At 40.5% G+C, this 23,772-nt stretch overlaps 2 long non-coding RNA genes across 7 annotated transcripts in view; one reads left to right on the forward strand and one right to left on the reverse strand.

The window, feature by feature from the left end:
* Window positions 1-23,772, forward strand: part of LOC110221777 (uncharacterized) — a 214,606-nt gene that overhangs the window by 52,349 nt on the left and 138,485 nt on the right. For 5 of the 6 annotated variants that reach the window (XR_013482873.1, XR_013482874.1, XR_013482878.1 and 2 more), the window contains exons 2-3: window positions 13,957-14,008; window positions 16,935-16,959. This is a non-coding gene — a long non-coding RNA (uncharacterized LOC110221777). The remainder of the gene's footprint in view (window positions 1-13,956; window positions 14,009-16,934; window positions 16,960-23,772) is intronic. The other variant, XR_013482875.1, reaches the window with a different exon arrangement.
* The window catches only part of LOC110221779 (uncharacterized), a 45,813-nt gene continuing 34,883 nt past the window's right edge, over window positions 12,843-23,772 (reverse strand). The window contains exon 3 of the long non-coding RNA XR_013482889.1: window positions 12,843-12,908. This is a non-coding gene — a long non-coding RNA (uncharacterized LOC110221779). The remainder of the gene's footprint in view (window positions 12,909-23,772) is intronic.

The raw sequence follows: 23,772 nt of genomic DNA on the forward strand, positions 1-23,772 counted from the left end.
GCAGAAGGTATTACATTTGCAATATTTCCCCAACCTCAACAATATATCCTTTTGTATATTTTAAACTGAGATATCTTATAAAGTGCTTCCTTCCAATTACTTTCTTGTGTTCAAAATTCCTTCTTCCTTAAAATGTCTGATATATCATGAAGAGAAGCAATTCATGTTGGATCAGAGGCACTTGGTGAATAGGTGATGTTTTAACCATCACTATCAGTCACCCAGTTCTTCCTTTCATGGACTTGATGAAAGGGACAGGATGTCTATTATGTGACTTCTCTAAAATGCCCTGCTTCTTATCTTTGCCTGAGCTTGATAGCATGTGGCAGACAGGAGGGCACCAGGAGATTGCTGCTAAGTCCCTCCCCATACATTGAATACATTGTAAGATAAGGTGGCAGAAATCTGGCATTAAGTACCAATCCTTTGCCACTTTATCAGATAACAGGCAATGTGAAATGGAAGAGGTGGGTGATCTTTAGGGTGCCTTCCAGCTCTCAAATGCTTTGATTCCATGGTGATTTCCCCCTTGCTTTAAAAAATGCAATCAGTGGCATATGGCATGACCTCAAAAACTTAGATTGGAGGAAACTTGCAATTCTGGGCTTTATAGAGTAAAAACTAAAGTTGGGCTGAATCAGGAACAAGCCAATACCAAATGAAATGATCCATAATACATTGCCCTTTATATATGCAGGTGCAGCTTCTGAGACATCAAGAATTGCTTTGTGGGAGAGGGATGATCTTCAGTGATCAACTCTTCAATGTGTTGCTACTTTGACATACTTATAATTTTTTTTTCAATTCTCAAAAAAATATAGCTTATTCCTCCCCCCCCAATGTTAATAGTGAGAGATTACATGAGAAAATACATGATCAAAAGAACTCCCAGACTCATATCTAGAGCTGATAGAGACCTCAACAGCCAACCCTCTTACTTTACATAAGAGAAGCTGAAGGAGGGGTGGGCTAAGTGATTTTGCCCATGGTCACATAGAGAATGTCAGAGTTGGGTTCTGAGCTCAGATCCTTCTGACTCCAGAGCCAGGATAACAGGATGCTGAGAGATTCAGGGATGGTACATGGCCACAGAACAAAATTAATCTGTGTTTTTGCCTCTAACTCAGTCAAGGACTGAGTCTTTTGGCTCACTAGCCGATTAAAAACAACAGGAGTAAATGAACCATTTTGCTAAATATGAGCATCATAAAAATAGACCAAAATATAAAGAAAGGCAAACATAGTTCCTGCTCTCAAAGAGCCTACATTCTAATGGCCAGATGACATATAGATAACTAGCTACATATAAAATATGTATGGAAGGGGAAGGGAAAAATATTTATTAAGCACCTACTATGTTCCAGGCTCTATGTTAAGCTCTTTAGAAATATTATCTCATTTTATAGACAGAGTAGATAGAAGGTAAAATCAGAGGGGAAGCAATTTCAGCTGGGAGAATCAGGAGGTCTTGTGTAGGAGGTGGCATGGGAGCAGAGCTTTGAAGGAAAGTAGAAGTTCTAAGAGCTACAATGAGGGGGGCAAGGAAATCCAGACATGGAGGGCAGCCAGTGCAAAGGTATGGAGATGAGAGATGGAGAATCATGTGGCAGAAACATCAATGAGGTCAGTTTACCTGGACTGTACAATGGATGGAGGGGAATAAAGCATTAGAAAACTGGGAAGGGAGGAAGGGGCCAGGTTAAGAAGAGAGCTTGAAATGCTGAACAGAGGCATTTACATTTGGTCCTGGAAGTAACAGGGAGCCACTGAAGCTCCTTAGATGGAAGGGAGGTAGGGAACATTGTAAGACCTGTGCTTTAGGAAAATCATGGCAGCTGAGTGGAAGATACATTGAGGAAGGACAAAAGTCTCAGAGGCCATAGAGTCCAACCTTCACTTTCCAGATGAGGAAACTGAGAAGCAAACAGAGGTGACCAACTTAAGACTGTAAGTAATTAGTAGCAAATCTGGGAATCAATCTCTTGTCCCAGGACTCCAAGTTAGGTAGGAAAGTTGAGAGCTCTTTCTACTACATATTACCTGCCTTCTTGTTGAGTTTTCATGACATTGCCCTGTTGCGGTTCTCCTACCTGTGAGTCTTCTTTGTACCCATATCCCAATCACATATGCATGACTGCACCCTAAAGATCACTTGGACCCTTTCTTCTTCTCTTTTGACATCCTATTTCTTGGCAATGACATCAGTTTCTGTTGGTTCAGTTATCATCGCTCTTCAAATTCACATCTGAATCTACATGCCCAGTCCTCATGTCTTTCCTGAGCTTCGGTCCTGAACATGTGTTGGACATCCCCACCCAGATATCCTATAGGCATCTTAAACTCAACGAGTCCAAAATGGAACTCATTCTTTTCCCCACCTAAATCCACCAGTCTTCTTAACTTCTCTATATCTCTTTAGGGTACTAGAATTCTTCTAGTCACTCAGATTTATGACTTTGGAGTTGTTCCTGACTCTTAACTCCCACTCACAAGCTCTTCCCACTATCATATCCAATCACCTTCCATGCCTTGTCAATTCTACTTCCATAGCATATCCCATGTATGTCTTCTCCTTTCCCATCACCCTAGTTCAGGACTTTCACCTATATTATTGCCATAGCCTTCTTATTGGTTTTTCTCCTCCATGTTTTTCTACTCTCCAATCCATTCTACACACAGCTGCCATATTGATACTCTGAAAGCATAGGTCTGTCCATGTTACTCTCCTGCTCAAAAAGCTTTAGTGACTCCCTATTATATCTTAAAAAAAAAAAAAAAACCTTGGGGCAGGTAGGTGGTGCAGTAGAGAGACCACTAGCCCTGGAGTCAGGTCCTCCTGCCTCAGATACATACTAGCTGTATGACCTTGGGCAAGTCACTTAACCTGGATTGCCTCAAAAAAAAAACTTCAAATAAACAATAACAAAACCTCCTTTGTTTGGCACTTAAAGCCCTTCACAATCTATCTTTCCCAGACTGTTTGCTCTTTCCTTTCCTTCATGAATTCTATACTCCAGCCACTCTGGCCAGTGTGCTATTCTCTGGACACAATATTCCCTCTTCCATCTCCATGTCATTGCATAAGCTTTCTCATATGCCTGAATTAATAAACTTTTAGACAAAGAAGCATGGGGAGAAGCTGGAGAGAGCCCTGGATTGAGGGTGGTGAGGAGCTGCGTCATCTTGTCTTTTCTGCTTACTACATTTGGGACCTTGGGAATGTTACCCCCCTTTTTCAGGACTTAGTTTCACTCATTTGCAAAATAAGTGGATTGGAATAGACAATTCCTAGGGTGCCTTCCAGATCTAAAATTCCCCAAGTCTACGTAAAATGTTTTGCTTTTTTTCTTGTTTCAAATAATGCTGCTAATAAACACCTTTATCAGCATTTCTGTCCCACACACGTTCATAGTTTCTCTCCTTTGATGCCTAAGTACATTGGAAAATGGAATCCCATTGCCAAATGCCTGTCTCCTAGAAATTGCATTATGGCTTTTAGGAAAATATGATTAATATTATAGTAGTTCCAGAAGAAGTCCTAGGAGAAGAGGCAAGCAATTTTCTACATTTGCTTTCCCTTCTACCTTTTGTTTCTGGACATTTTTGTTATTTACAATTTCCCTATCTTATTGAGCAATCATGTATTTTTATTAAGCAATCATGCGTCTTCTTATTACTAGGTTTAAAGATGTATCTTTTTTTTTTTGGTGAGATGTGAGTGTTGGGGTGGAATCTAGATCTGTGATTTCACTAATGTGGCCAGCTATCATGTGAGAAAGCTTCCCTGAAGGTCAGGGAGCAAGAAGTCATCTTGTCTGTAGACAGAATTGCCTAGAACTCCAAAAGGTTGAGTGACTGCCTAGGGTCACACAGCTAGCATGGATCAGAGGCAGGACTTGAACCCAGTCTAACAACCTTGAGTCTAGGACAAGCCCTCTATTCCCTACATCAGTCTGTCTTACTATAGCTTACCTTATAAACTCAAAATGTATATGTATGTATACATACATATGCACACATATACACAGAGATATATGTATATATGTGTGTTTGTGTATGTCTATATATGTGTGTATATATCCATACACACATACATGCATACACACATTTCTTTCCTTTTGGTGATATTATCATTATGCAAAAAACCAAAAGATCCACCTGTTAGACCTCAAAAAATTGAGAGAAGCAACTGGTTTCCTCAGACCAGGGGGTCTTCCTAAATTCAAAACAAGTTGATGTGTCTCTGAAGAATCAAGGAAGTCAGTTGGTCAATAAGCCTTTACTAAGCACCTATTGTGTGCTGGGTCCTGTGCCAAGTGCAGGGAAGAAAAGTCAAGAATTATATGTGTGGCAAGAGAGGTACTTGTGGAAAAGACAGGACTTTTACAGTGAGGAGAGTGTTATGAGCCTTTTCATGTATTCCTTCTCCTTGGATTAATCCAAGGCCAGGGTGAATGGAAAAGATCTGTTATGGATGAGAGCTTGTATTCATGTAGTACTTTAATTTTAAAAGCAATTGGTTCATCTGTCCTACAAGGAAGATAGTACAGATGTCATCCCCATCTTACAGATGAGGAAACAGTCTAAGAGAGGTGACCTACCCAACTGGTAAGTGGGGCACAATGTCACATGTCTAACACCAGTACTTTTTCCATCATATGTCCTTCTCCTTATCCAAAGGAGGAAAACATTAAAAAAAAAACAAGAACAAAACTTGTTTAATTCGTAAGTGCTTCTTCCTGTTTGTAGCACCAACAAGTTTACTTTTATCATTGTCATTTGGCTTGGGATAATATTAAAATAATCTCATGATCCCCGAGAGGCAGTGTGGAATAGTGGATGGAGAGCTGGCCTCAGAGGGAGGAAGATATGTCCAAGGGACCTGACATCTCATTCAGTCATTCAGTCAGCCAACAAGCATTTATTAAGTGTTTACCACATGCTAAGTGCTCTCAATGCCCCTAGGCTCTATTAAGGACCACAAATTGCAAAGAAGATATTGATTTGCATTGGTAGAAGAAATGTTCTCCTTGGGAATTCCCTACACCAACGAAATCACGGGTCTAGTCTAATAAAAAATGTTCCCTAAACATATAATAATTGCTGCTCATGGTCCACAAACCTACTGAGCAAGAGAATCTGAAAGAGAGAATGACAGCCTTGAATTTTGCTATGAAACATCCATCTGGTTGAATTGGTCTACCAGATCTATCCTTCTTGTCAACATGGGGTAAATCGGTTTATTGATTGTAAAACCATATAAGGGTGATTCAAGAATCCTTTTGGTCTCTTGATGAAGGATGGGAAAGGAGGAGGATTGTTTTCCATCTAAGCTACCATTTCATCATTATTTACAATGCACACTGGGGAAATAGGGAACATCTGGGGTCAGGGATGGCCCAAAGTGAAAGTAGAATATGCAGCCAGTTTATATTCGAGGTCAGGTTTAGGGAAGGGACTTCCAGCTCCTTAAATGATACCTGCACTGGCCTGCCATTGTTGAAAAATCCTTCCACTCATCTAACTCCATTGAAGTAAGGTCATATTCCCCAAACTGATTTGGCCGTGCAACATCTTTAATCTTGAAATGTGTTGATAAGACCTATAATGGAATGTCCTTGAGATAATGTTAGCTGAAAAAATTCTGTACTTCATGCTATGCTAGACTGTTGGAATATCTTTGTAATTTGTTTTTCTAATTTGAGCCTCTTTCCTCTCCAGCCCATTTCCCCCACTGATTGATTTTCCCACAAATTGATATTCAGAAGACACAAGTCTGATCACAGCACTCTCCTCATTAAGAAGCTCTAGTGCCTCTTTCTTTCCATTAGGATAAAATATGGGTTCCATCATTTGACAGTTGAAGCCCTTTGTGCCTTGGTTCCAGCCTATCTTTCCACGTCTGTTTCACATCATGTCCCCTCCTGTACTCCATGAGCCAGGAAAACTGGTCTACTTGCTGTTTCTTATACAAGATGATCCTTATACAGCTCTTGCTTCTGTGCCATCGATAGTACTTGAAATGCTGTCCCTCCTCTCTCTAGAATCCCTAATTCCTTTCAAGTCTTAGCTCTGATTCCACCTACTACAGAAAAATTTTCCTGGTTCCCTTAGCTGGTTGTGCTCTCCTCCTACTTTCCACCTTCCAGAATTACTTTGTGTTTATTATATTCAGGGAGTGGAGATGTGACTTCATTGGTATTGGGAACACCCATCTATGGAAACTCCCTTTACCAATGCAAATATATACCTTCTCTCCAAGTTAGAGTGGTAGGGAGTTTCCTAGAGCTCTTTATGTATCCCAGTACTTGAGGGGCACATTCTTTCATTTACTACCTTGGTCTCTAGGGAGAGTGGAGTCAGACTGAGAACAGGTTCTACAAAACTCACTTGTATGTATTTCTTTGCTTGTTATCTCCTCCATTAAATTGTGAGCTCCTTTGAGGGCCAGAAGGGTCTTTTGCCTTTCTTTATATCACCAGTGCTTAAAAAATACTCATTGACTAACTCTCTGAGAAATTAAGTGATTTGCCCAGAGTCATACAATCAGTGTGTGTCAGAATTAGAACCTGAGCCCAGGACTTCTTAATTTCAAGATTCCAGCTCTCTGCTCACTATTCAAAATTACCTCTTGTTAATTTAGATATACACCGTATGTATTCTTTACTCTCTTTTTACTTTCTATATCCTATGTATTTATTTATGTAGCAAGGATGGCTTACTATCCCAGAGTCAGTTTGACTACATTGCTCCCTCGGGATTCTAGGGGCAACCCTGAGGAAATCTGAATGTCTCTTCTCTATTATTATTGGGTTAACCTTCCATCAGAAGCTGTTCACCATTGCTATCTATCAGTGAGTGACTAGTACCCTGTTTTGTTTAACAGATTAATATCAATGAGCTTTTTCAAAGGGATATTTACCTCAAAGATACTGTGAGAACAAAAGTACAGACATTTCTCCCCCTCCTTTAATACTTTAGAGGCATATTCTCTCATATATCATCACCTTGGTCAGTGGGGAGAGTGGGCTCAGACTTTGAACAGTTTTTACATAGCATTAGTCCCATCAAGTTCAACTCCAAAGCAGCACCACAGCTGGATGAGACCTCTTCTCGGCTACTTCTACAGCTAAGTATAAAGGTTACTCCTTGTTCCTTAGGACACGGATGTCCCAGCTGGCTGCAAAATTCAACATGGACTCGCTCCCCAGATTACTAGATTCCCAGACTCCTGGACTCCTGGATGGCTTACTTAACTGATTTTTTGAAACTTGCAGGGTTATAGCCTCCAAATTAATCTCCTCCACCTAAAATGAAGCACCACGTGTAGTAGTCTTAGGGCCATCTATTTGGCCTGAGGCCTCTCCCTTTATAGCCTTATCTCTCACCAGACTCTGTCTATTAGGAAGAAGTCAGCTGAAGAAAAATCAAACCAAGAGAAAGAAAGGGCTGCGGTCAAATAAAACCTTTCAAAGGCATCCTCAGTTCTGGTTCTGCAACTATAGGCTACTGTCGCTGCATGGTTAGCAAACCAGAACCAGTCACAGAATATCTATACGTGCTCCAAAGTCTCCAGAAGGCATTTCTATTACATATCATCACAACTCTCTTGAAAACAGGCTCCCCAGACTTTTCCAAACGGGAAATTTCATCAGCTGAATACACTGATGCACTCTGCACAGCCTTGGAGGGCCTGAGCTCATTGGTCAATCTATCCATTACATTATCTATGTACTGAAGTACGCCCCCAGTAGAACGTCAGCTCCTTGGGGGAACTTGCCCTGTAGCTGATTATGTCCCTGTTAGCTCTCCCATGAGAACCTCGTTGAGGGCAGGGGTGATTCTTGCCTCTCTTTGTATCCCTAGCACTTAACACAGTATCTGGCACGTACTAAGCAAATGCTTGTTCATTGACTGATTGACAGATTAACTGAGGACTACTTTGTTTTTGTCTTTGTGTGCCTACTTTTATCACAGATTCCTGGTACTTAGTAAGCACTCAATTATTAATGAATTAAATTGAACATATATTATGCCTTCTTTCTATACCTACAACCTACAAATCTTATGTGGATAAAATTGGAACATGGCCTAGAATTGGTTTTATTTCTTCAGTGTGTGTGTGTGTGTGTGTGTGTGTGTGTGTGTGTGTGTGCATGTATGCACACATATACAAATAAATGTATTCATTATTTTACATATGTATGTATATACTCACATGTATATTGCTTTTAAAGAGCTCTCATTTTAGAGTGCAGTATTCAATGTGATAGCCTACATTCAAATGGTATAGCAATTTTTTTATGAATTCATAATTTCACATTTAATATTTTTTAACCTATTTTTAAAATTTTTTAATATTTTAAGAGGGAAGAAATCTTCCTAAATGCTTAACAATTTTCTATTCCCCTATTCATTTTCTTCTCAGAACACAATCAACATTCTACAGAATATACTTTATGAAATGCTGAGTTAAGGCTTGGTTTCCAGACACTAGATTAAACCATTAGCCCAGAAGCAGATAAGCTGGGAGTGGGATTCAGGACAGGTGCATTTTGATGGGGGGAGGGAAAGCTAAGTAGGTCTAGTTCAGACCTTTTAAAATGCCTCCTCAGCAGCCAGGGGGTAGCAGGAGGGGATTGAGCACATAGTGGGAGGGGGCACCAACATGGGAAATCTTAAATCCTTATTTGAGTGGCAGCCGGGCAGTCTAGTGGATTGAGGGCTGGGTTCTGGGTGTGTTTCAGACACTTACTGGCTGTGTGATCCTTGGCAAAACACCTAGAACCTTTAGATGTTAGATCTTTTACTTCTAAAGTCCCTTACAGCTCTGAATATACGAGTCAATATGTTAGATACTCTATGAGATGCCAGACAGAAAGAAGAAAGTGACATAATTCCTTCTCTCAAGATGTTTACATGATATTAAGGGATGATCTGTTCATGTATAAGTTTACACACAAAAAATATAAAGTGATATGAGAGGGAGGATGGGTACTAGCATCTAGTAGGTGAGGTGGAGGTAGGAAGAGATCAAGAAAGATCTTGAATTAGAACTATCACTCAAGCTAAGCTTTGAAGGAAACTAGGGCAGCTAGGTGGCACAGTGGATAGAGCACCAGACCTGGAGTCAGGAAGATCTGAGTTGAAATCCAGCTCAGGAACTTGCTAGCTGTGTGACCCTGGGCACTTCACCCTGTCTCAGTTTCCTCATCTATATAATGAGCTGGAGAATGAAATAGCAAACCACTCCAGAATTTCTGCCAAGACAACCCCCAGTACGGGGTCATGAAAAGTTGGACGTGACTGAAAATTATAACAAGGGTTTCCGAACAGTAATATGGGATTCTAAAAGGCAGAGATGGGGTGAGAGTACATTCCTGGCATGAGGCAAAGGCATGGAGATGAGAGTTGAATGTTTTATGTAAGAAACAGCAAGTAGTTCATTTTGGTGGGATCAGAGGATAGGTGAAAGGGAATAATATGTAATAAGGCTTAAATAGCAGATTAGAGTCAAGTTCTGATGGACTTTACCTAAAAAAAAAAAGTATCCAGGGAATGAGGTACCCAGAAAGAACTGAAACTATGATCACTACTATTTTGTCACCTAAAATAGAGTTTCAGTGTGCAGCCACTCTGTTTGAAGGATCTATCCTTCAGTGAGAGCTTTCAACAAAGGTGGTAGCTGACATGTGGGAAAAGTAGACTTGACAGTTCTTGGTAACTGATTGGATATATCTGGCAAAGGGAGTGAGGGGCTGAGGGTGACTCCAAGAAGGTCAACTGAAGGGATTAAATGTGGTGGTAGCCTCGACAAGAATAGGCTATTGGAAATAAGGCAATACCACTCTGAGTCAAACAAACCTACGCGTCAAACATCTGGTCTGACGTCCTGCCTCTAAAGGTGACATTGAGGGGTCTGTGAAGGACCTCTAAGCAGCCTAATTTCCTTTGTAATGCTATCTTGGAACTTTGAGCCACTCCTTTATCTCAGCATTCTTAATTCTCTTCCTACCATGGCACTAGGTATCTAGAAGTACAGCTGTAGTTAACAATGCTGCTTTTCCAGGGCAAACACTATGAAAGCTTCAAGAGACAAAGTTCTGGAGTCGGGATGGGGGAAGGTTTGGGAAAGGGCTAGTGACTCTGAGACACTAAAATGTCCCTGCTGAGGAGGTTATCTGAAGGGGAGGGTGCAGGACAGGGCTGGATCTCCATCTGGCGTATGGCCATAGGAAGTGGGGAAGAAATCATACAATCTGATAACTTCATATTTAAACTTATTATTCTGGCTGATTTGATACTAAGCTGAGTTCAGCTATCTGAAGTTCCAGTTCCTTGGGCCAAAGCACTAACTTCCCCCCCTTAGTTATAACTCTGGTTAGAGTAGGAAGGAGAACACAGAGAAACAACGGAACTAATGATCACTGCTACTTTGTAACCTAAAACAGAGTTCCAGTGCTCATGCTACTACCTTTTGATCTGATAGATGCATCAAATCAATTATTACAGCATTCAGATTGGCATCCTAAGACCTGGTCTGCTCACTGTGGGACTATGGGATTGTAGCTAAGTCAGTCCTTCGGTTTCCCGATATATAGAATGAGGATCAAGTTTGTGCTCCCTCCTTTATAGACTTTGCATGAGCAAAGTGCTCATAAATGGGTGGCAATAGGATATTAAACCTGGAGAGTGAAGGAACCTCATCAGCCTTCTATGACCACACCCTCATTTTACAACTGGGAAAACTGAGCTCCTGGGAAGTATAGTGATTTGCCCAAAGTGGCTCAAGGTGGGAGATTTGACTCCCTGCCCTCTGACTTCAGACATAGTGCTTTTCCCACTGTACCAGTCTACCTTATAACTATCATTTACTCCAGAAACATGAGCCAGGATTTTCAGTATCCTTATGAGAAGCAGTGGATACTGGGCTGACCTCTGAACCTAGAAGATCTGAATTTGAATCCTACTGGCTCTGTGACTCTGGGCAAGTTACTTAACCCCTCAGTGCCCTAGGCAACTTTCTGAAATTGTAAGCTTCAGACAAGGTAATGATTAGCATCTGTAGAGAGCATTTCCTCGTTTGGGAGTTCTTCATACTAACGAAATCACAGGGCCAGCCTGTATTCCCATTATCCTTACATTCAATGGACCAAGCACCATAGTTTGAAGAGTTAACTCTGAAATATACTTTAGTCTTCAAACACTACTAGGATAAAGTCAAGGGCATTGTATTTTTAAGCTCCCTTGAAGGGGATTTAGAAGGCTCATGAAGAGTAGGCTGAATGACATAAATTTATTCTTGAAATAAAAACTAGGCATAATTATGGAGAGTGGAAACTGGCTCCTAAGAAAGGCAGAATTCCCCAAGTGACTAGAATCCCTGCCTGAGTGTCTTAGGCCACTACTAATATTAGCATCTAATATGTATGATCCATATCTATTTTTATCTAGCCTCACCAGCCAGAAGTTGGGGAGTAATTACATTCTCTGTATTAATATCTTTGGGCAGAGTAAATCATCTGTCTTGGGTCTTCAGAAACCCAAGTGAAAAAAAAGAGGGCATGTATTTGTAACATTAATGCTATGATAGATTACTAACAAAATACCCTTTGTAATGTATGAACCAACATGCCAAGACAGAAGTGACTGCTGTGAAAGCTTCCAGATTCCAAATGGCTCCATGCTTTCCTATTCTTAACCAGCTTCTTCAAAGTCATAAAGAAAATGATGACAAATCTTTTTTTTAAATCACATAACTTTAAAAACTGTTCTTCCACCCACAATCCCCCTCCCCCCAATCCCTTTCCCCTTCCCTTCTTTACTATGCCACATTCAATTCTCCCTCTGCTCCTTTGAGATTTCTTCAGAAAACTATTAGAGTTCTGCCTGGAGGAGCAGGCTTATCTAGGGTGAATTTAGCCTTGCTCCACTAAGAGCAGGCCTAGTATTCAATGACCCTCAAAAAAGGATCTTTGTTATACTTCTCCCTCTGGTCAATCTTCCAGCTTCCTCCTTCCCCTTCTTTTTCCCAAAAAAGATAACAGGCTATGATCTAGATTTCAATCTAAAAGGGACCAGAGAAGCCATCTCATTTTACATATGTGGAAACTGAGGCTCAGAGAGAGGTTAGATGCCTAACTGGTAGGCAGCTTGCAGCTTGTAATTGTATGAGATGCTATTTGATTGTCTTTCTGAGTTCAATCTGGTCTTAGATATTTACTAGTTCAGGCACTAATTAACTCTTTGAGAAGTTAAAGTGATGATTATAGGGACCAGACCTGAGATTTCATTGGTATAGGGAAATACAAATACAACAGAACATAGATAATGTTAATGTGTGGTTTTCTAAGGCAATATAGAGTCTACAGGGATCCTTAAGTATGTATGGATCAATGGCCTCCTGTTTCTATTTAACTTTGACACCTCCACCCCAGAGCACTGAGGGTAAGTGACTTTCCCTTGCCCAGGATCACTCACCCAAAATGGGCCAGAGGAAAGATTTCAATTCAAGTCAACCTGACTCTGAGGACACCCAGGATACGTGGAAGAGAATAACTTTATAAGGTTCCCTTTCATATCTAAAATAAGTCGCAGCTGAACGTCTGCTTGAACCAAGCAGCAGTCTTTACAATTCAAATTTATATCCAATTGGGTCCGCTAGGTGGTGCAGTAAATAGAGCACCAGTCCTGGAGTCAGGAGGACCTGAGTTCAAATGTGACCTCAGACACATAACACTTACCAGCTGTGTGATTCTGGGCAAGTCACTTAACCCCAATGGCCTCCCCCCCCTGCCAAAAAAAAGGGAAAAAATTTATATCCAATAAGCAATTATTAATCACTTACTATGTGCAAGGCTGCATGCATACACACACTCAGGTCTTCTTGTCTCCAGGTCCTATGCCATCTAGAATAACAACAACAACAATAATAAATTATTATTAAAGTCATTCATAACCATTAATAATAACTAGCACATACATATACATATATATATATTTCCTACTATGTGCTAGACACTGTACATTATTACTTCATTTGATCCTCACGACAATCTCAGGAAGGTAGGTACTTTATTATTTTATAGTTGAGGAAACTGAGGCAATCAGAGGTTAAGTGACTTTCCGAGGGTCTAGTTAAAATATCTGAACTGGTATTTATATCTGTTTATGTATATGTATATTGTAAATGTATTTGCATGTATGTATATGTGTTATGTGTGTATATATGTAGGCATGTGTGTATTACATTGCAAGCATTGTATGTGAATACAATGTGTGTATATACCACACATATATATTCTATGCAATATAAACACATAGGTGATATGTGTGTGTTTTTGTATGGGCAACTAGATGGCTCTGTGGATAGAGCATAGGACCCGGAATTAGGAAGACCTGAGTTCAAATGTGACCTCAGATTCTTCCTAGCTGTGTGTTTCTGGGCAAATCACTTCACCCTGTTTGCCTCAGTTTCCTTATCTGTAAAATGAGCTGGAGAAGGAAATGGCAAAGCACTCCAGTATCTTTACCAAGATAACTCCCACCAGGGTCACAAAGAGTTAGACATGACTGAACACGACAACATCATGTATATACACACATATATACATCCATGTACATATACGTACATACATACACAGACGTATTTGATAACGATATAGGGGAATGGTTTTGAGAACCTGGAGGCAGAGAGACCAATCAGGAGCAATTTCAATGGTCCTGGCAAGAGGTAATCAGGGACTAAATCTGGGTGGTGCCTCTGGCAATAGAAAACAAAGAATATATAGAAAAGGGGTCATAAATTTAAAGCTGGAAAGGACTTCAGATACCATCTGGTCCCACCTCATTTTACAGATAAAGGACCTAAGACCCGTGGACTTTAGATTTAAAGCAGGAAAGAGCAAAGAAGTCCCTACTTGTTTTTTATTTGTTTTTGTGTTTGTTTTTTAATAGAGGAAGAAGCCAGAACCCAAGAGAGGAAGGTGATCTGCCCACGGTCACAAAGGTATTTAGCAGCAGAACCAGGATTTGAACCTTCCCTCTCAAAGATGCCTCAAGTCTAGGTTATAATATTTTCGGCATATATTTAGTTATGTGCATGTCTCTCCCCTGGCAGAATGGAAGCTCTTTGAGGGCAGGGACTCTTTCATTTTTATCTTTGTATCTCTAGAGCCTAGCGCAGTGCCTGGCATTTAATAAACACGTGTTGATTGAATGACTGAAATCATATCCTCTGACTCCCAAGTTAGCATAATTTCCAGTGTAGCACCCGATCTTCCCACAGATGCCACAGCTGTTGCTGGAGAACATTGCAGATCTCACTCGATATATATACAGGGTGACCCAAAAATCTTACCACAAGACTTCACTAATATTTTTGGGACACCCTGTATATCCAAATTTATTGGATCTCATAGAAGTGAAATTTTATTAACGCCATATGTTGCTATTAACAAATGCATTCGAATGGAGGAAATACACCCACCCCACGTTGGACATGGGAAAAGTGTTATTTTAGGCTTTTGTCTCATTCCCTTAAACCAGACCAAAGGCCCCTTTTGTCAAGATGCCAGCGTTCAACTAGAGTTACTGAATATAAAATGACCTCAGGGAGAGAGTTGAGGGTGTGGGAGGGAAGAAGAATATGTTTTCCTAATTAAGGATGTTTTCTTGAGATAAAACTGGATCTCCAGCTAGTTTTCCAAATTTTCTGTGGTTTTGAAGTCAAGGAGGTGAAATAAGCATCATTGTCTCACAAGGGATGAGAAATGGGAGACAAATATCCCTTTCTTCTATCTGCCAGTGGACTCATGATCTCACCAGGGTGAGAATCCCTTCTTTCCAGCAGTGCCCATCACACCCTATCTTTACCTTTTGATCCTTTGTAATCCTTGCCTATGTTCTCTCACAAATTCTCCCTAATGGATCTGCCCAATGCACAGGATGTCTTTCTGTCTTTTAGCGTTTCATGGATGTCAGAGTGTCACCATTTATCCCTCCCTCTTGACTAATAATGAGCCCACCCCCTTTTCCAATTGCAAAACCCCTTGGTGATATCTCTCATGCTACTTCCTGCATGCAAATCAGAATCATGCCTCAGGTCTATTTACATTGACTCTGAAACTCGCCATTATCCTTTTGCTTATCTGCCATTTTGATTCTTCAGAGATCATACTGTTCCATTACATAAGGCCATAAATCTTGGTGGAGAGAACACTGAGGCTTTACAAAATGGAATTCTGCATCAAAGATTACTTTGGGAGCATGATAAACAATGGAAAGTGTACTCAATGGCTTAGCAGTCAGAGGGCCTGGGTTCAAATCCCACTTTTGATGCTTTCTACATTTGTGACCTTGGGCAAGTTACATGACCTGCCTGGGTCTCAGTTTCCTTCTCTGTAAGATGGAGTTGGACTAGGTGGTTTATAAGTCTCTACCAGCTCTAGATCTATGATACTATTCATTATATATACACACATATACATACGCACACACACACCATATATAGTACTAGCATACATAATATCTCTGATACTATCAAAGCATTGTATAATTTCTTAAAAGCAATGCAATCCACTCTCCTCTTCTGGATTCTGCTTATTCAACCAAGATACCTATTTAAGATTTGTGTACTGATATACAAACTCAATGAGCCACAATTTAAATAGTTAAAATCACATAGATAGCCAGAACTACTCCATTCCTTCAACCCACTCACACCATTCCCCTACTCCCACTCAATGCCTATCAAAATTTCCAATAACACTGTGAGTGAGGAAGAAATATTCTGTTTCCCAGCATACACATTCTTCAGAAAGAGATTCCAGAGTGATAATACTTCATTGTCACCCTTCTCCCTGCCCATTGCACTCCATCCTTAACAATATGTCTCCTTTTATAGCCTGTATTCCAAACTGGGGGCTTAGAGAGATCTCCTCCTACCTAAGAAACAGCCTTTCCAACTTACATGAACCAATGCTGAGTGAAGTGAACAGAACCAGGAGAACATTGTACATGGTAACAGCAACATTGTGCGATGCCCAACTTTGATACACTTAGCTCTCCTCAGTAATGCAATGATCTAAGACAATTCCAAAAGACTCGTGATGAAAAATGCTATCCACATCAAGGGAAAGAACTACGAAGTCTGGATGCAGATCAAAGCATACTTTTTTCTTTTTTTTTCTTTCTCATGGTTTTTCCCTTTTGTTCTGATTCCTTTTTTACAACATGACTAATGTGGAAATATGTTTAATATGTTTAATATGATTGTACATGTATAGCCTATATCAGATTGCATGCTGTCTTCAGAAGGGGGGAGTGAAGGGAGAGGGTAAATTTAGAACTCAAAATCTTATAAAAGCAAAGGTTGAAAAGTAAAAATAAACAAAATTTTTTAAAGAGCCCTTCCTCTAGGATTCCTATGGGGAAGCAGGAGAGAAGGTCTCACCTCCTCTTATCCCCACACTCAATATTCCTATACTACCTTTTAGTTTCATAAAGAGAAGCTATGTGGTATTATGAAAAGTGCACTGGTCTTAGAGGTAGAAGACCTGGATTCAGATCTGAACCCGGCCATTTCATTAACTATGAGATCATAAGTAGTTCACTTTAACTCTCTTTGCCTATTTTTTTTCACCTGTAAAAGAAGAGGGTTAGACTAGATGACCTCATTGGTCCCTTCTAATCTTATGTAATTCTATTCTAAATGCCTCACTCTGGGAGACATATCGCCTTAGAAACTTACTAGCTATGTGACCCTGGGCAAGTCACAGTCTGTGCTTCAATTATCCCATCCCTGTGAAATAAGAATAGATTTAATGACTTCTAAGATCCCTTTGAGCTCTAAAACTTTGATTCTATGACTGTGTCAAAGTTTAAATGGCCCTTAGACATCCTCTAATCCAACTCTATATTTTTTCCTCCCACAGATAAGGACTCTGTAGAGCAGAAAAGGTAAGTAGTTTATCCAAGGTCATACAATTAGCTTACGGCAAAGCCAGGACTAAGAATTTTTTTTAAGTAAATGCGAAATAGGTATTCAGCACCACACCTTAGCTCAAAATTAATGCTATTAAACTGAAATGGAGCCAAGTATGACTTTCAAGTCAGAATGAAATAGATTCAAGTCTCCCTATCCCCCCACCCTTCCAACCCCAGGTATACTGACTGTGTGACCCTGGGTACATAACTTAATCCATCAGTGCCCTAAACACTTTTAATTGCAAATCAAGTGCTGGTCTATATTAATGCCTGCCTCAGTTTCCTCATCTGTAAAATGGGGGTAATAATAGCACCTACCTCCCAGGGTTGTTGGGAGGATCAAATCAGATCATAACTGTAAAGTACTTTGCACAATACCTGGCACATGCTAGGTACTTAATTAATGCTTGTTTTTAAAAAAATGAATGATTAAATGAATGGTGGTACATGAATACAATGGATAATCACTGTCCTATAAGAAGCAGAGAATAAGAAGGTTTCAGGAGGCATTAGATGACTTCTAAGAATTGATGCAAAGTGAAGCATGCAGAAGGAGAAAAGCAATATAAACAATGACAACAGCAATATAAATGGACAAAAAAACAATGTTGACAATAAAAATAGAAATAATGCTTTGTAATTATAGTTCCTGAGCTCGGCCCCAAATATAAGGTATAATGATGTACCTCCCTCCCACTCTTTCAAGAACAGAAGGAGGACAGGTACAGAATGCTGTCTATGCGATCAAGTGTGTTGGTGTGGTGGTGAGATTTATTGGACTGGGTGTTTTTAGGTTTTGGTGTAAGGGATGACTCTAATGGTGGGGGAAGAAAGGAATATATTGGGGAATATATGCCGGGGACGAGGGACAGCTAGGTGGTGCCAGACCTGGAGATAGGAAGGCTCATGTTTCTGAATTCAAATCTGGCCTCAGGCATTTGCTAGCTGTCTGGGTAAGTCACTTAATCCTGTCTGGCTCAGTTTATTTATCTGTAAAATGAGCCACTCCAGTATCTTTGCTAAGAAAACTCCAAATGGGGCCCCAAAGAGTTGGGCATGACTGAACAACAAGTAGAACAAAATACATAAGTGTATTGTATACATATGTAGATGGCTACATAGATGTAAAAACAAGTATCCTTTTAATAAAAAGAAAAAATAAAATTCTGAAACAGCAAGTGAGAAATCCCTTTTTGAAGTTCCCTTCCTGCTTGAGGTATATATTTAAAATCCCAGCTTCTTCAAGGAAATCTTTCCCAATCCCTCTTAATTCTACTGCTTTCCCTCTATTGATTATATAGCATGTGGGTACATGGTCATCTCCCCCATTAGACTGTAAGCTCCTTGAGGGCAGCGACTGTCTTTTGCCTTTTTTTATATCCCCAGTGCTGAATGCAATGCCTGACACATAGTAGATACTTTTAAAATGCTTATGGACTGACCCATACTTCTTTACAGCCCTTATAGGAGATTTGGGGTTTGCTAAGGACACACTTTGTCTTCTTAACCCATCTTGGCTTAACTTCGCCTGAACTTGTCCTTGTGCCCATGTTTCATCAGGGAAATGAGCAACACGAGCCATAGATTCATTTTCTAAGTTTCCATCAAGATGATCAGTGGAGAACAGGCCAGAGGGGCTGTACCTTCATTTTGGCTTTGACATTTGGAATGCCCACTACAGTTGACCTTAAGTCAATTCTCCATTTGCCAAAGTTACAAACACAACTTGACCCCCAGCAATATACCCACCCAATCCCACCAGGATGCCTGTCCTTGGGAATGCTCTGGGTTATGGGATGATTGTATATGGTCCTCCAACTTTTTCTTCTTCTCATGGGTCATTTGGATGAATTATTTCTGCTCAGTGAGCCAGTAATTGTGTGTTGCATTCAAGTGGTGAGGTTGTTATGCAGATGTGGAATCCAGTTCCCTCTAATGTCTCCAACCCTTCTCATACATGTTTTCCATTTAATAAATTCCAAATTCTATTTTTTGCTGAGCACTTTGTTTTTTAAGCCCCATGTGATTTTTGAGGGAAGTTCAATGGGGGCCTTTCTGTTTTCCATGTATTCTTTTCCTAAAAGTAGTGTTATGGAGGAGACTTGAAAGGCTTCCTGGGGTATTTTTATTTAGATTTGCTTTGAACACACACACACACACACACACACACACACACACACACACACACACAAACTGACCAGAAGACCCCTAGATTTGTCTGTAGTCTCAGAATTGGGAAAAAAAAAAGAAGTTATTCCAAGTGGCTTTAATGTCTTCCTAAACACTTAAAAGCATTTTAAGTCTTAAGTAGGGATAGGTATGAAAAAGTCCCAGGAACTCTATAGAGAATTGGGCCACATTTTTGGATTCAGAGGTTCGAATCCAGGTTTGGTCCGTTACTACCTATGTGACCTTGGGCAAATCACTTAACTAACCTCTCTAGGCATCCATTTTCTCATCTGTAAAATGGGTAGCTGGCAAATAGCCTGTAAAGTCCCTTACAGCTCTAAGTCTGGGATCTTATGACCTTCTTCTGGCTCTAAATTATAATGGCTCAAGAAGTCTTAGGTTCAAATTTTGTTTTTGAATATGTGTGTGACCATGAGCAAAACCACTTCATTGCTCTGAGAGCTCAGTTCCTTCTCATTTGCAAAATGGAAATGATAATAACTATAGGGCTTCCCTTACAGGGTCATTGTGAGGCTTGAATGAGAAAATGCATAGACAATACTTTGAAAATGCAGTTTCCATTGTTGTTAATGTTAATTAAAAACAAATTAAAAGCAATTAATATTAATAACATATTAGAAACATAATTAATATTAATAGCAAAGAGAATCCAAGTGTTTTCATACCAAGTCTACTACCCTGTCCTCTACACCCACATCCTACGCTTAGTAGGCTTAGCCTAACTAGAAAGAATAAAGAATGTAGAGTTAAAGAATCTGGGTTCTATTTATTTCTAGGTCTTCAGTGTACTAGCTGAGTGACCTTGGATAGGTTATTTAATGTCCCCAGGCTTCTCTTTCCTCATCTATGAGGATGGGGGACTGATGTTGTTTCTTCTTTATCCTTTGGTCTCGAAGAGGATCATGACATCAGGGAGGTGATGCCATGACATGCAAGTGAATTGCATTTAAGTGAGGGAGGGCTGTGCAAAATCACCACCCTCGCTTTCTCCCCCAGAGCCATCTGGGTCCAGTGGCAAGATGTGGATCAGGGTGACCGGAGATGGCCCCTGTGTGAAGGGAAGGCTAGGGGAGAAGGATGCCCCTTCTAAACACCAGAACCCATGAGTTGGAAACTCATCAGAGGATAACTAGATATAACAATCACAATGATGGTCACTAAAATTTCTATAGTACGTTAATTATTATAAACTCTTTCCTTGCTGTGACCTATCAGAATCAAGTAGAGGCATGATTATCGGTATTTTACAAATGAGGCAACTGAAGTTCAGAGATACCCAAGGATTTGCCCATAGTGACATAGATATCAAACCAGGGTTAACATTTATTATTGTTTAATCATTTCAGTTGTGTCTGATTCTTTGTGACCTCTTTGGGATTTTCTTGGCAGAGATGCTGGGGTGATTTGACATTTCCTTCTCCAGCTCATTTTACAGATGAGTAAACTGAGGCAAACAGGGTTAAGTGACTTGCTCAGGGTCACATAGGTAGTGTCTGAGTGTGAATTTGAACTCATCTTCCTGACTCCAGACCCAGTGCTCTATCCATTGAGCCATCTAGCCACTCTTACCTTCTACCCCTCTACCATGTACACAGGAAGTAATCTCAAAGGGAAGACACCAGCAGTGTGGGTATGGGTGATTGGGAAAGACCCTTTGGCAGATGATAGAACTGGAGGTAGACTTGGAGCATGTACGTAGTTGCTTGCGTGCTCTGTTCCCCATCATGTGAGCTCCTTGACAACAGGGGCTGTCTTTTGCTTTTCATTGTGTCCCTGATGCTTCCACACAGTGCCTGGCATGTTCTAAGCACTTAATAAATGCTTGCTGACCAACTCACTGGCTGTAGCACCTTGCTCCCCTGTCACTGATATAGGACGGGGAAAGGACCAAGGGATGGCTCCAGGTTCACCCTATCTAGGAGTGTTCTGGAGTCAACTCTAATTAGCTCAGGAAAATGACTTCAATTTTCAGCATGAGCTTTTACACCTTGGAAATCAGCAAAAACTACAAATCAGAGCTTGACTTATTGTTTTGTTGATTGTCTGGACTTAAAAAAGTGATGGAGAAAATGTTACTAATGTAAATTAAACCTAAAAGTGTGTCCTGCCCATGTTTGGGAGGGGAAAAGCTGGTTTTTAAACATTTGCCAGCATACCCCTGGCCACATCAACAAAACACCAAATCTTCCCAGATCAAGGTCAGCCCGTGGCTGGAAGCAGGTCCCAGGGCTCCCGCATGGCTGAAAGATAAGCTCTTTGTCTACACCAGTGGACAGTCCTTGTTATAACACATTTCAAAATTCCCCTGCTATTTCACTGGGGTGTCCCTGTTGCATATGTCTGCTGCCTGTTGCTTGAAGACTCTTGTAAGACAAAGCAAGGTTTGAGGCTCTTTCATAACATACAAGTTACACAGAGGTTGGTTGTTATGGGTTTTTTCTTCTTGCTTTTCTTCCCCTTTCACCCACCTCAGTTTATTTATTTGTTCATTAATTTATTTATAAATTTCATTTGTTTGTTTGTTTTTACCACATCCCATTTTGCTTTTTTTTATTATTATTATTATTTCCCCACCGTGCTCTAACTAGAACACCTAGATGTGATTGGCACGTTTGGTTCAATGACTAGCCTCATTACAGATTTCCATGAGCCTGTGGACATAATGTGCCACCCCTCCTTGGCTATTTCCACCAAACTGAGACTAATTACCAGCAGTGGTATCTGACAGAACCTTCTAAACAGTCGCTGAGATCCCATGGCTAAGGATGAATGCCATTCACATGGAAAGGGAGCTGAAGCATCAAGGAAGACAGTGAACCCTAAGATATTCCTTAAATAAGAATGCAGTGAATTGTTTACAAAGGGTCTCCTGACTGTGAGCTGTGTTGTGGAGAGGGGCATTCAATTAGCTGGAGCTGCAGTGGGTCCAAAGAGTCACTTCCCAACATGGCTGATGCAAGCACTGTATTAAACCCAGGTCAGCTGGTATTACAAAGGGGTCACTTGCTCCAGGCTCCCTGCTAGGAAGTAGCTGAGTTACTCTATTTTGTGTGTATTTGGGTAGGAAATGCATTTGTTCCACACATTATCCAGCAGCATTCACAGATCAATGCAGCCAAGGGAAACAAATAAACAACAACAGAACATTGAAAAAAAAAAAAGAGAGAAGATGTCGGGTCTCGTTGCCAAATGCCCCATTTTAGATGAAACAATCTCAGCAAATAGGAACCAAAGGCAGGACTTTGTCAGTAACCTTCTAGGTGATAGAGGAAGTCATACAGAGAGAACAAAGGAAAACAAAGAAGAAATGGAAGAAGAAAAAGAGGAGGAAGATGAAGACATCCTCTTAGTTCTTCCCTCCCATGCCAAACATATCATTCAGTCATTCAAAAAGCATTGAGTAAACACCCACTGTATGATTAGTTCATGGTTGGTATCCTTCATTCTCGAAGAGATCGAAATGGCCTCCCTATGCTAGAGTGAAGCTGCAGTGTGTCAAACTGTGGCTAATCAGATCTACACGAGCTCAGAATGCTCTACCTCAGATTGGGCACCAATAATCAACGTGAACATTTGGGGTAGATTCTCTAAATTTGCACATCCAGTGTTTCTTTTGAGCTCATGGAGCACAGCACCTTCTGTGATGAGGGCGGTGCCATACTGGCCACTCTTGTGCCAATGTCTCCCAAGTCACACAACCACAGGTACTGTGCCAAGCACCAGAGTTAAAAACACAAAAATGAAACTCCTGCCTCCAAGGAGGGCATTCTACTGGAGGAGGGCAGGCTGAGCAGCACATGCACAGATATGTTAAAAATGAAAAATAATTCAGAGGTGGGGGAGAATGGACAAGTGGCAGAGCCAGGAAAGGCCCCTGCTAGAAGATGACATGAGCTCAACCTTGGAAGAGTCATGGGCTTCTTACAGGTCAAGGTGAAGAGGGAGAGTTTTCTAGGTCTAAGGGACAGATTATGCAAAAGTTTGGAAGTAGGAGGTAGAATATCTTTCACAGGGAATAAGTTGGACGGTTCAGTTAAATCTAGAGTGTAGGGGTAGTAATGTGGAATAAGCCCAGAATATGAAGGTTGGAGGCAGACTGTGAATGACATTAAATACCAAATAGTATGGTCTCTGTCTTCTTGTATATTGAAAGATGATTGAACAAAGAAGGAAAAGAAGAAAATGGAGGAAGAAGATGTAAGGCAATTGCTGGGTGGCACAGTGGATTGAGTGCTGGGCTTGGAGTCAGGAACGCCTCAGTAGCTGGGTGACCTTGGACAAGTGCCTTGACTTTTGTCTGCCTCAGCTCCCTCATCTGTAAAATAGGGTGTGGGTGATAATATGTAGATAATAATAGTACCCAGGGTGATCAGGAGGATGAATATCAAAAAGTTAAATTACTGATAAATTAATATGACATATGAATATATTGGCATTAATAATTAAGTCATAACTATCAGTAAAAATATTGTTTAATACTTAACATATATAAATATAATCCTTTCCTTTCCCTTCCATCCCTCCCTTCCTTCCCTCCTTCCATCTTCCCTCCCTCCCTCTATCCCAGATATTAGCCAACAGGTAATTTCACAGTCC

Source organism: Phascolarctos cinereus, unplaced genomic scaffold (genome assembly GCF_003287225.1).
Source record: "Phascolarctos cinereus isolate Bilbo 61053 unplaced genomic scaffold, phaCin_HiC Scaffold_1;HRSCAF=81, whole genome shotgun sequence".
Classification (NCBI taxonomy): domain Eukaryota; kingdom Metazoa; phylum Chordata; class Mammalia; order Diprotodontia; family Phascolarctidae; genus Phascolarctos; species Phascolarctos cinereus.